The sequence below is a fragment of the Patiria miniata genome, unplaced genomic scaffold (assembly GCF_015706575.1).
Source record: "Patiria miniata isolate m_02_andy unplaced genomic scaffold, ASM1570657v1 HiC_scaffold_25, whole genome shotgun sequence".
Taxonomy (NCBI): Eukaryota; Metazoa; Echinodermata; class Asteroidea; order Valvatida; family Asterinidae; genus Patiria; species Patiria miniata.
The window spans coordinates 15,763,157-15,776,838 of record NW_024037064.1 but is presented as its reverse complement, the minus strand read 5'-3'; the positions used below and the strand labels follow the sequence as shown (position 1 = coordinate 15,776,838).

The 13,682-nt window shown below is 46.5% G+C and overlaps 2 non-coding genes across 2 annotated transcripts; both read left to right on the top strand.

The window, feature by feature from the left end:
- Positions 1-472: 472 nt before the first annotated feature.
- On the top strand, positions 473-665 carry LOC119733470. Its single transcript, XR_005271841.1, has one exon. It is a non-coding gene; the product is annotated as a U2 spliceosomal RNA (small nuclear RNA).
- A 5,765-nt stretch (positions 666-6,430) lies between these two features.
- LOC119733498 lies at positions 6,431-6,615 on the top strand. The gene has a single exon (XR_005271866.1). It is a non-coding gene; the product is annotated as a U2 spliceosomal RNA (small nuclear RNA).
- Positions 6,616-13,682: the final 7,067 nt, after the last annotated feature.

Below are 13,682 nucleotides of genomic sequence, written 5' to 3'. Positions count from 1 at the left end.
GGCCCCTTAGGTCCTTTTTTGTGGGAGCCTTTTGCTCCTTGTTTTTTGGGACCCTTTAGGTCCCCTTTTTGTGGGAGTTCTTTTGCTCCTGGTTTTGGGGCCCCTTAGGCCTTTTTTTACTAAGCTTGGCTTTTTGCTGGCTTTTGTTGTTTAAGGACCGTTTCGGTTCCTTAGGTCGGACCTGTGAGCGTTTTCGCTCTGTTGGTTAGGACCCTTTAGGTCCTTTTTATTGTATGTTTGCTCGCATGAGCGTTGTTGAGTCCGGAAGTTTCATGGTATAGTTTTCTGTTTGTATATTTTCCTGCCAGTCAGTTAGGGTCGTACCCTACCATGGTAATGCGTGGGTAGCGTGGCTACACAGACTGCATGTCTTGTCTTTGTCAAGTGTCTGTTTGTTCTTGATAGTAGGTAAAAGGGTAGGGAGGCTCGTAGCCTCACTTACTAAGGTGTAGTGTGACTACCCTATCCTGGGATCTTCTTTAGGAGGATCCCGAAACCAAAAAATTAGTATCTGTTCTTTTCAGCTTAATATCTGAAACGCTGTTCATTGAACAGCCAGTATATTAAACTGATTTTTGGATTTGGGCCGTGGAATAGAGGCTTGCCTCGTCCCGGCCACGGGTTGGCCCGGTATAGCAGTACATCCGGGATTCGGCCCACTCCCTTCGGGGAACATAAATTAATACAAAAACAGGTTCTGACTACGGTGCCCCGTCGTTAAAGGTTCGTTTTCTTTTGACGTTTTGGTGACAGGGCTTTCACATTGAATTACGGTAAATATTAGTAAGTGTGTAAAGTCTTGTTAAATTATGATGTTGGCGTTTCCATTGATTTCCGTTCAAGGTGTAAAAAAAAAAAAAAAAAAAAAAAGGCTTGGCCACGACCCCTCTGTGTCTGGTTATAAATGTATTGTTTGAGTCTCGTTGCAATATGTTTCTAGGCATCTTCTTCCTTTTCTTATTTGTTATCCCTTTTCCCCCTTGTTTTGCTTCTGATTTGTTTGTTTCCCAGGATGAGTGCTCCTGCCACGATTGGTCGCCAGAGGGCGCCGTAACAGTTGATGGCTTCGCATGCTCATATCGCGTCCGCGCATGTCCTATAAGTTGCCTCGCCGGGGCTGGGATGGCCATTGAATCATCTACAACCGACTGAGGAGACACAAACATGTCTGGCCGTGGCAAAGGAGGAAAGGGACTAGGCAAAGGGGGTGCCAAGCGACACCGCAAGGTTCTCCGAGATAACATCCAGGGAATCACTAAACCAGCCATTCGTCGGCTGGCCCGCCGCGGAGGAGTCAAGCGTATCTCCGGGCTCATCTACGAAGAAACCCGCGGAGTCCTCAAGGTTTTCCTGGAGAACGTTATCCGCGATGCAGTCACCTACTGCGAGCACGCCAAGAGGAAGACTGTCACTGCAATGGACGTGGTGTATGCGCTGAAGAGACAGGGACGCACGCTGTACGGCTTCGGCGGCTAGACACCATATTCAAAAATCAAACCGAACGGCTCTTTTCAGAGCCACCACTATTTCAAAAAAGAGATTGAATCTTGATTTTACTCGATTTCACTTGTCCTTGTCATGTGTGTTCTTAGAGTTGCTTTTCCCCTCCCTATTTCCACTGTAAAACATGTCTGGTCTCCATTTTTTGTCAAAGTCGATTAAGTAATAATTACTGGGTGCTCGTCTCAGGATATAGCGGGGAACGTATAGAGGGATCCGTGACATTTTGTTCGCGAATGGGTGTGTGTGATTATTGTCTTTATTACAAAACAAACATAAACAGCAGCCAGGGAAATCCGTATGTTTGTCACTTTTCTTTTAGGGGGTGGGGGAGGGGGTGTTTATTGGGGTTCAATTAATCCCAAGTAGGGGGTGGGAGAAATATTGTAGTCACAACGATCCCAAATGGATTCTGTTGCCGAGGGCTCATAATACTATAGGCTCGGAAAAGCAGCATTTTCGATTGAAATTTAACGTCTATACTTTTTCAACGTACGGAAATCGTGATCACTGAAGCGTCTCCGCTTGGCCCCCGAAGCACCCAATCGGAAGATAGCCCATTGTTAGGCTTCCAACCTAGGATGCTATGCGCCGGCCTTAAGAGGCGGGGTCCGTTCGCTCAATCTGCACTCAGTTGTGATCACCGTTCATCAAACCATACCCTTGACCATGGCGCGCACCAAGCAGACGGCAAGAAAGAGCACCGGGGGGAAAGCCCCCAGGAAGCAGTTGGCCACCAAGGCGGCCCGCAAGAGCGCACCGGCGACTGGCGGTGTCAAGAAACCCCATCGGTACCGACCGGGAACCGTCGCCCTCCGTGAGATTCGCCGCTACCAGAAGAGCACCGAACTGCTGATCCGAAAGCTGCCATTCCAGAGACTTGTGCGTGAAATTGCACAGGATTTCAAAACTGAACTGCGATTCCAGAGTTCTGCCGTCATGGCATTGCAAGAAGCGAGCGAAGCTTACCTCGTCGGCCTCTTCGAAGACACCAACCTGTGCGCCATTCACGCCAAGAGGGTCACCATCATGCCCAAGGACATCCAGTTGGCCCGCCGAATTCGGGGTGAACGAGCTTGAGCACGTTGTGTGCGCAAAAAGAAATAAAACTAACGGCTCTTTTCAGAGCCACTACTTCTTCAAAGAGAGATTAAGTCCAATCCCTGAGTTTTCCTTCAAATAAAGAATAAAGGGCCGTTGATTTTTTTCCGAATTATTATTGTTGATATTCTGTCCAAATACATTCCACTTTTTGGGTTCTATACGTATGCCTCATCCGAAACGTGTTCCAGGCAAAATTGAATTGTTATGGGCATGGTAATAATGATATATATTTCCTATCTGTTTTGACAATTACAGGTACTCGTTCTCTTATTTTCGTCGGTTTTGCGTTACATTGTATGATTCATTATAAATGGATGGTGCATAAGGGGGAAACAACATTTAAAGAAGTATTGGTGCACTACGACATATTAATTCGCCCTCCGCTGGAGATGACTTTATTATTTCCCAGAAATTCAGTAGACAATAATATTTAAGAAGGACACTTATACACGTGTCAGTCTGAGAAAAAGGCTAAAAATACCCTTGCCGGGGAGGGGGGGGGGGGGGTCGTGCCGTGCGTGCATTGTATAACTATGCACGCATACCGCTTTCTTCACGCATGGGTTAGCGGTCACTGGCGGGAAAGTGGACGATGCATGGGTGGTCAGAATCCAAGCTGTGCACAATAAAAGCCGGCCAAGACGTGCTGGTCTTTCATTCGATCTCACGATCCGATACATTCCAAGTCCTCCAATATGGCTCCCAAAGTTAGCGGAAAAGGTCAGAAGAAGGCCGGAAATACTAAGGGTCCGGTTAGCGCAAACAAAAAGAGGCACCGGCGTCGCAAGGAGAGCTACGGCATCTACATCTACAAAGTGATGAAACAGGTGCACCCCGACACCGGAATCTCGAGCAAGGCAATGAGCATCATGAACAGCTTTGTCAACGACGTGTTTGAGCGCATCGCCAGCGAATCTTCTCGCCTCGCTCTCTACAACAAGAAGTCCACCATCACAAGCCGTGAAGTGCAGACAGCAGTACGCCTACTTCTTCCCGGGGAGCTTGCTAAGCATGCAGTCAGCGAAGGCACCAAGGCCGTCACCAAGTACACGACTTCAAAATAGAAATTTTGAAGGCTTCAAAACCAAACGGCTCTTTTCAGAGCCAACACAGTTTCCAAAAAGAGATTTGCCAGTCAGCTCAGTTCGCCCGATCAGCCCATTTCTTAGGTTTTACAACTAACCTTTTTTTATTCTGTTGTGTCCCTTTCACTCTCTCTCTTTTTTTTTAATATGCTTTTACCCTTCGTGAGGCGAGGGGAGGTAATGCGATTAAAGTTAATCCCTGAGTCTTGTCGTCGTCGTAAACACATAATTTAATTTATGCCACAGCCTTTTTCAATTGGTCATTTCTTTCAATCTCCGGACGAGTGCTTGCATTTTGTTGAGTGGGTTACTATTAAAAAATAAATTAGGATTTCGTCTGTGGGATGTTACAAATATCTAGCAAGAAACCGAGGCCAGTTTTAACCGCCGCGTGAGAGCAACGAATCACTGCCATTGTGCGGAGGCTGGTCGAAAGATCATGGGACTTCTTCGGCGGAATAACAATAAAACGTCTTAAAATGGAGGTAAGAATGTTGCATGTTTCTGTGTTTTATCTAGTGATTCCATTACTTTGAACGACGATGACACAGTTGTAATTTTTTGTTCCCTCGTCCCCCGCGTCCAAAATGGATGCGGTGCACCCAACCGTGCGACGGGCACGCCCGTGTCGCGTGATTGGCTACTTGGCACGCTTCAGCCAATCCACCAGAACGCTATAACTAGTGTTGTGTTTTCCAAGTGGGTTCATTCACACACCACCTTTACTGCAGAGTACATTCATCTTCTGTCACTATACTGTCAAGATGACTGGGCGAGGAAAGAGCGGCAAAGCAAGAAGCAAGGCCAAGAGCAGGTCCTCCAGGGCGGGACTCCAGTTCCCCGTGGGTCGTGTTCACAGATTTCTGCGTAAGGGCAACTACGCCCAGCGTGTCGGTGCCGGTGCACCGGTCTACCTTGCGGCAGTGATGGAGTACCTTACCGCGGAGATCTTGGAACTGGCCGGAAACGCTGCACGAGACAACAAGAAGACGAGAATTAATCCCCGCCATCTGCAGCTTGCTATACGCAACGACGAGGAGTTGAACAAGTTGATGAGCGGAGTTACCATCGCGCAGGGTGGTGTCCTTCCCAACATCCAGCAAGTTCTTCTGCCCAAGAAGACCGCCAAAGTGTCAAAGTAAAGAAAAGAACTTACTTTGCATCCACAAACCCAAAAGGCTCTTTTCAGAGCCACCACAACCTTCAAAAAAGAGATTTGTCGCTGCCTGTCTAACTCCACCTCTACCTTCACTCATAGCCGAAATCAATTTCTCTAATTTTTTTTATAAACAATAGAACACTGTTCCAGATAGAATTCCCACTGTGTCCTTTAACTTAATCATTATGCAAAATTTTACGCACTGCGTATGTGACCGGCCGGCCGGCTGAGTACATTAGCCATACATGTATGTATATGCATTGTCTTAAATGTTGCCTCATGTAGAATGTGAATGACTTATTCACCAAAGGTTACAAAAATGGACAAATAATGGTGCGTTGACATTTGTTTCCCGTTTGTTTCTTTTCTTTCTTTCTCTCTCTTCAATTAACTCCCCGCGGGACCGCATTGATATTGATACATAAGTATTATAAGCGCAAATGAAAACGGTATGACGAATGTTTTCTTTTCTTTCGAATTTTCTTCTTATAACTTCATGACGAAATAAACAATAAATCAATGAAATAAAATAGTAATTATTACAAAAAGGGGAAATAAGTAAGTGAAAAAATAACAAAACAAAACAATAACCAAGCAATTAAAGGAAAGCGGCAGGCTGGGACTCGAACCCACGGTCTATTACTTTCTACATGTGCTCTCTAACCACTCGGCCACGGAGCTTACTGACAAACTGAAGTATTTCCCCGCCCCTAATGTGGGACCCATTGGCAGGCCCTGAGAAATACCCAGATGGGAAACGCCGAGGCGCGATGACCGGGAGTGTTGAAGGGCGCCATCTATTGATATGCTTGTCCCGGTACATCGTACGTACGGCATTTAGTGCCGACGCTCTCGCTCACTGATGCATTGATCCCATTTTTTGTCTGGATTAATTTTTTCAACAAGATTTTGGGTGAAATATGATCGAGGTGTATGAAAATGCATGATAGAAATATTTTTAAGAATGTATATGTCTCTGTTAATCTGAGAAAGCCGGAGATTTCTTGCTCATCTCTCTCTCCCCTGGTTTCGTTGAGTTGCGGTGGACGCGCAGGAGTCTTTTTTTTTGTTTTCACACCAGGAAACAAAAAAAGGCAAAAATAAATAATAAGAAGAACAATAGCAAACAGTATTTCAAGACGAATAATCCCTTTCCGCGCTATTGTTTTAATATTAATCGTTATCGCTTCTCGGCCTTTTGGCTAAGATCATTGCACTTTGGTCTAAGTCTTGGTCAGGAATATCAGGAGGAGGTCCAGACTCGGCATTGCACTTTGCCTTGAGACTGTAAGGCCCCGCCCCCGAAGCGGTCCCCGGCTGGTTTCCCAAGGGCGGCCAGTTCGGGTGATCCTACCTTGGTGGTATCCCTTCGGGGTGTTTTCTGTGCATTTGGCAAGTGGTTGGTACCTAGTGCCACCCCCAAATGTACAGGCCTATGTGTGTGGCCTTCGGGCCGTTTCTATGTTGTCAGTTTTATGTAAACCTTCGGGTTTTGCGTGTTGTTGTTTTGTCCCGGGCAGGAGGGTTCGCAACCCTACTAGCTTGGTCCGGCGTGGTCGGCCTGCCTGGTTCCCCACTTGTGGTCTTGTGGGGGAACCCTAAAAAATAAGTATCTGTTCTTTTCAGCTTAATATCTGAAACGCTGTTCATTGAACAGCCAGTATATTAAACTGATTTTTGGATTTGGGCCGTGGAATAGAGGCTTGCCTCGTCCCGGCCACGGGTTGGCCCGGTATAGCAGTACATCCGGGATTCGGCCCACTCCCTTCGGGGAACATAAATTAATACAAAAACAGGTTCTGACTACGGTGCCCCGTCGTTAAAGGTTCGTTTTCTTTTGACGTTTTGGTGACAGGGCTTTCACATTGAATTACGGTAAATATTAGTAAGTGTGTAAAGTCTTGTTAAATTATGATGTTGGCGTTTCCATTGATTTCCGTTCAAGGTGTAAAAAAAAAAAAAAAAAAAAAAAGGCTTGGCCACGACCCCTCTGTGTCTGGTTATAAATGTATTGTTTGAGTCTCGTTGCAATATGTTTCTAGGCATCTTCTTCCTTTTCTTATTTGTTATCCCTTTTCCCCCTTGTTTTGCTTCTGATTTGTTTGTTTCCCAGGATGAGTGCTCCTGCCACGATTGGTCGCCAGAGGGCGCCGTAACAGTTGATGGCTTCGCATGCTCATATCGCGTCCGCGCATGTCCTATAAGTTGCCTCGCCGGGGCTGGGATGGCCATTGAATCATCTACAACCGACTGAGGAGACACAAACATGTCTGGCCGTGGCAAAGGAGGAAAGGGACTAGGCAAAGGGGGTGCCAAGCGACACCGCAAGGTTCTCCGAGATAACATCCAGGGAATCACTAAACCAGCCATTCGTCGGCTGGCCCGCCGCGGAGGAGTCAAGCGTATCTCCGGGCTCATCTACGAAGAAACCCGCGGAGTCCTCAAGGTTTTCCTGGAGAACGTTATCCGCGATGCAGTCACCTACTGCGAGCACGCCAAGAGGAAGACTGTCACTGCAATGGACGTGGTGTATGCGCTGAAGAGACAGGGACGCACGCTGTACGGCTTCGGCGGCTAGACACCATATTCAAAAATCAAACCGAACGGCTCTTTTCAGAGCCACCACTATTTCAAAAAAGAGATTGAATCTTGATTTTACTCGATTTCACTTGTCCTTGTCATGTGTGTTCTTAGAGTTGCTTTTCCCCTCCCTATTTCCACTGTAAAACATGTCTGGTCTCCATTTTTTGTCAAAGTCGATTAAGTAATAATTACTGGGTGCTCGTCTCAGGATATAGCGGGGAACGTATAGAGGGATCCGTGACATTTTGTTCGCGAATGGGTGTGTGTGATTATTGTCTTTATTACAAAACAAACATAAACAGCAGCCAGGGAAATCCGTATGTTTGTCACTTTTCTTTTAGGGGGTGGGGGAGGGGGTGTTTATTGGGGTTCAATTAATCCCAAGTAGGGGGTGGGAGAAATATTGTAGTCACAACGATCCCAAATGGATTCTGTTGCCGAGGGCTCATAATACTATAGGCTCGGAAAAGCAGCATTTTCGATTGAAATTTAACGTCTATACTTTTTCAACGTACGGAAATCGTGATCACTGAAGCGTCTCCGCTTGGCCCCCGAAGCACCCAATCGGAAGATAGCCCATTGTTAGGCTTCCAACCTAGGATGCTATGCGCCGGCCTTAAGAGGCGGGGTCCGTTCGCTCAATCTGCACTCAGTTGTGATCACCGTTCATCAAACCATACCCTTGACCATGGCGCGCACCAAGCAGACGGCAAGAAAGAGCACCGGGGGGAAAGCCCCCAGGAAGCAGTTGGCCACCAAGGCGGCCCGCAAGAGCGCACCGGCGACTGGCGGTGTCAAGAAACCCCATCGGTACCGACCGGGAACCGTCGCCCTCCGTGAGATTCGCCGCTACCAGAAGAGCACCGAACTGCTGATCCGAAAGCTGCCATTCCAGAGACTTGTGCGTGAAATTGCACAGGATTTCAAAACTGAACTGCGATTCCAGAGTTCTGCCGTCATGGCATTGCAAGAAGCGAGCGAAGCTTACCTCGTCGGCCTCTTCGAAGACACCAACCTGTGCGCCATTCACGCCAAGAGGGTCACCATCATGCCCAAGGACATCCAGTTGGCCCGCCGAATTCGGGGTGAACGAGCTTGAGCACGTTGTGTGCGCAAAAAGAAATAAAACTAACGGCTCTTTTCAGAGCCACTACTTCTTCAAAGAGAGATTAAGTCCAATCCCTGAGTTTTCCTTCAAATAAAGAATAAAGGGCCGTTGATTTTTTTCCGAATTATTATTGTTGATATTCTGTCCAAATACATTCCACTTTTTGGGTTCTATACGTATGCCTCATCCGAAACGTGTTCCAGGCAAAATTGAATTGTTATGGGCATGGTAATAATGATATATATTTCCTATCTGTTTTGACAATTACAGGTACTCGTTCTCTTATTTTCGTCGGTTTTGCGTTACATTGTATGATTCATTATAAATGGATGGTGCATAAGGGGGAAACAACATTTAAAGAAGTATTGGTGCACTACGACATATTAATTCGCCCTCCGCTGGAGATGACTTTATTATTTCCCAGAAATTCAGTAGACAATAATATTTAAGAAGGACACTTATACACGTGTCAGTCTGAGAAAAAGGCTAAAAATACCCTTGCCGGGGAGGGGGGGGGGGGTCGTGCCGTGCGTGCATTGTATAACTATGCACGCATACCGCTTTCTTCACGCATGGGTTAGCGGTCACTGGCGGGAAAGTGGACGATGCATGGGTGGTCAGAATCCAAGCTGTGCACAATAAAAGCCGGCCAAGACGTGCTGGTCTTTCATTCGATCTCACGATCCGATACATTCCAAGTCCTCCAATATGGCTCCCAAAGTTAGCGGAAAAGGTCAGAAGAAGGCCGGAAATACTAAGGGTCCGGTTAGCGCAAACAAAAAGAGGCACCGGCGTCGCAAGGAGAGCTACGGCATCTACATCTACAAAGTGATGAAACAGGTGCACCCCGACACCGGAATCTCGAGCAAGGCAATGAGCATCATGAACAGCTTTGTCAACGACGTGTTTGAGCGCATCGCCAGCGAATCTTCTCGCCTCGCTCTCTACAACAAGAAGTCCACCATCACAAGCCGTGAAGTGCAGACAGCAGTACGCCTACTTCTTCCCGGGGAGCTTGCTAAGCATGCAGTCAGCGAAGGCACCAAGGCCGTCACCAAGTACACGACTTCAAAATAGAAATTTTGAAGGCTTCAAAACCAAACGGCTCTTTTCAGAGCCAACACAGTTTCCAAAAAGAGATTTGCCAGTCAGCTCAGTTCGCCCGATCAGCCCATTTCTTAGGTTTTACAACTAACCTTTTTTTATTCTGTTGTGTCCCTTTCACTCTCTCTCTTTTTTTTTAATATGCTTTTACCCTTCGTGAGGCGAGGGGAGGTAATGCGATTAAAGTTAATCCCTGAGTCTTGTCGTCGTCGTAAACACATAATTTAATTTATGCCACAGCCTTTTTCAATTGGTCATTTCTTTCAATCTCCGGACGAGTGCTTGCATTTTGTTGAGTGGGTTACTATTAAAAAATAAATTAGGATTTCGTCTGTGGGATGTTACAAATATCTAGCAAGAAACCGAGGCCAGTTTTAACCGCCGCGTGAGAGCAACGAATCACTGCCATTGTGCGGAGGCTGGTCGAAAGATCATGGGACTTCTTCGGCGGAATAACAATAAAACGTCTTAAAATGGAGGTAAGAATGTTGCATGTTTCTGTGTTTTATCTAGTGATTCCATTACTTTGAACGACGATGACACAGTTGTAATTTTTTGTTCCCTCGTCCCCCGCGTCCAAAATGGATGCGGTGCACCCAACCGTGCGACGGGCACGCCCGTGTCGCGTGATTGGCTACTTGGCACGCTTCAGCCAATCCACCAGAACGCTATAACTAGTGTTGTGTTTTCCAAGTGGGTTCATTCACACACCACCTTTACTGCAGAGTACATTCATCTTCTGTCACTATACTGTCAAGATGACTGGGCGAGGAAAGAGCGGCAAAGCAAGAAGCAAGGCCAAGAGCAGGTCCTCCAGGGCGGGACTCCAGTTCCCCGTGGGTCGTGTTCACAGATTTCTGCGTAAGGGCAACTACGCCCAGCGTGTCGGTGCCGGTGCACCGGTCTACCTTGCGGCAGTGATGGAGTACCTTACCGCGGAGATCTTGGAACTGGCCGGAAACGCTGCACGAGACAACAAGAAGACGAGAATTAATCCCCGCCATCTGCAGCTTGCTATACGCAACGACGAGGAGTTGAACAAGTTGATGAGCGGAGTTACCATCGCGCAGGGTGGTGTCCTTCCCAACATCCAGCAAGTTCTTCTGCCCAAGAAGACCGCCAAAGTGTCAAAGTAAAGAAAAGAACTTACTTTGCATCCACAAACCCAAAAGGCTCTTTTCAGAGCCACCACAACCTTCAAAAAAGAGATTTGTCGCTGCCTGTCTAACTCCACCTCTACCTTCACTCATAGCCGAAATCAATTTCTCTAATTTTTTTTATAAACAATAGAACACTGTTCCAGATAGAATTCCCACTGTGTCCTTTAACTTAATCATTATGCAAAATTTTACGCACTGCGTATGTGACCGGCCGGCCGGCTGAGTACATTAGCCATACATGTATGTATATGCATTGTCTTAAATGTTGCCTCATGTAGAATGTGAATGACTTATTCACCAAAGGTTACAAAAATGGACAAATAATGGTGCGTTGACATTTGTTTCCCGTTTGTTTCTTTTCTTTCTTTCTCTCTCTTCAATTAACTCCCCGCGGGACCGCATTGATATTGATACATAAGTATTATAAGCGCAAATGAAAACGGTATGACGAATGTTTTCTTTTCTTTCGAATTTTCTTCTTATAACTTCATGACGAAATAAACAATAAATCAATGAAATAAAATAGTAATTATTACAAAAAGGGGAAATAAGTAAGTGAAAAAATAACAAAACAAAACAATAACCAAGCAATTAAAGGAAAGCGGCAGGCTGGGACTCGAACCCACGGTCTATTACTTTCTACATGTGCTCTCTAACCACTCGGCCACGGAGCTTACTGACAAACTGAAGTATTTCCCCGCCCCTAATGTGGGACCCATTGGCAGGCCCTGAGAAATACCCAGATGGGAAACGCCGAGGCGCGATGACCGGGAGTGTTGAAGGGCGCCATCTATTGATATGCTTGTCCCGGTACATCGTACGTACGGCATTTAGTGCCGACGCTCTCGCTCACTGATGCATTGATCCCATTTTTTGTCTGGATTAATTTTTTCAACAAGATTTTGGGTGAAATATGATCGAGGTGTATGAAAATGCATGATAGAAATATTTTTAAGAATGTATATGTCTCTGTTAATCTGAGAAAGCCGGAGATTTCTTGCTCATCTCTCTCTCCCCTGGTTTCGTTGAGTTGCGGTGGACGCGCAGGAGTCTTTTTTTTTGTTTTCACACCAGGAAACAAAAAAAGGCAAAAATAAATAATAAGAAGAACAATAGCAAACAGTATTTCAAGACGAATAATCCCTTTCCGCGCTATTGTTTTAATATTAATCGTTATCGCTTCTCGCCCTTTTGGCTAAGATCATCACGACTTCCCGAAGCTCCGTGTTTTCTTGAAGCGTAGTAAATCTTCAGAGCTTTTCTAAAGTTAAATTTTTTACCAGGGGTTTTGGTTATTTCATAGACGAAGTCTGTCTACTTTTCGTTTGAAATTTGTTGGATTTTGGGTGTATTTTTGAGGGTTTTGGGGGTGGGTTTTTGTAGCTGGCTGAACACACAGTACAGTATTAGCCAGTGTATTCCTTTGTTCAGCTCTTCTTTTGTTCACGCCGGGCAGTGCACGGCCTTTCCTTTCTTCTGATTCAGTTACCCGTGGTGTTGCGTAACAGCATTCGTGTGCGTAACTCTACGGGATTTTGTGTTCTTGTTGTTTTTTGTCTAAGCGTAAAGGCAAAAAGCCTTGCCTTTTACGCCATTTTGTATATATAGGCTCTGTGCATTTTGCACTTGTATATTTAAATACCTCACTGATCAGCAATTTGCTGACCGTCCCTTTTTTCTTTTTGCTGCAGGGTGGCAGTTGCATCCTGCAGTAATCATTTTGGTAACTGGTCGGTGTTTTACCAGGAGTATTTACCGGCCTGTGCATTGGTTTTCCTTCGTTTTTTGTTTCCTTGTCGGAGATAGGCAAGATGCCATCTCTCCGATATAAAGAGTGCGCCGTCGAGCTGCGGTTCGGCGGCGAAGTTACGCCGAAACTAGTTTTTTCGGAATTTAGTAAGTTGGGAATTGTGGCCAAGGACCACCTGTCGGCTGTCCAGCCTTTGCCAGGGCATCGATTCGATGTTGTGTTCAAGACGCCAGAACTGGCGAAGACGTATCAACCGTCCCTGACATCCATCCCCGGATGTCAGGTGATTGCTTTTGATGGCATTGCCATTGTGACGATGCACTATGTTTGTCTTAGCATCGACGACAATATTGTTCGTCGTTTGCTGAGTGCCTATGGCGAGGTTCTCCAGGGTCGGTTTTGTACCCACGCTGGAGAGCCTACGATCTTCAACGGTACTAGGCAGTACCGTATGAGGATCAAGAAAAACATACCGTCCGTTATGCGGATTGGTAATAGAAATGCCTGGGTGTCCTACATTGGACAGCCCAGGACTTGTGCAAAGTGTGGCCAGCAGGGCCATTTTGCTAATTCCTGTAAGCAGGAAAAGTGCTATAAGTGCCTTGGTGTGGGGCACGTGGCTTCCTCGTGCCCCAACCGAGTTGTCTGTACTGTTTGCGGGGAGGAGGGGCACAACTTTAAGATGTGCCCTAACTCCTTTGCAAACAAAGTAGTTCCTAAACGCACCTGGGCTCAGGTGGTGCGGGAGGAGACGACTTCGTCGACTCCTGCCGAGCCTGAGTCCCAGGCTGCTGCCTCTGATGCATCTCCATCTAGCTCGTCAACCGTAGGGGAGACCCCACCCACTAAGCTTAACAGCACCGCGCCGGAGGACGGCTTGTCTAGCCGTCCGAAGGTGCGGTGTAGTTCCTGCAATACGCAGGTTGGACCCTACGGGGTTGATGCTTTATGTATTTCCTGTGACTGCCCCATCGGTCACAGGAAAATCACTGTTCTTTCTTGTGCTGATTGCACTAATGTTAACGGCCCGCCGCAAATTGTTTGCAGTGAGCCTGAGTGCAACACTTTTCTGCTGGAACGCCAGCGAAAAATCCCAAAGGTTCCTGCTGGTTCCAGCAGGAAAAGACCA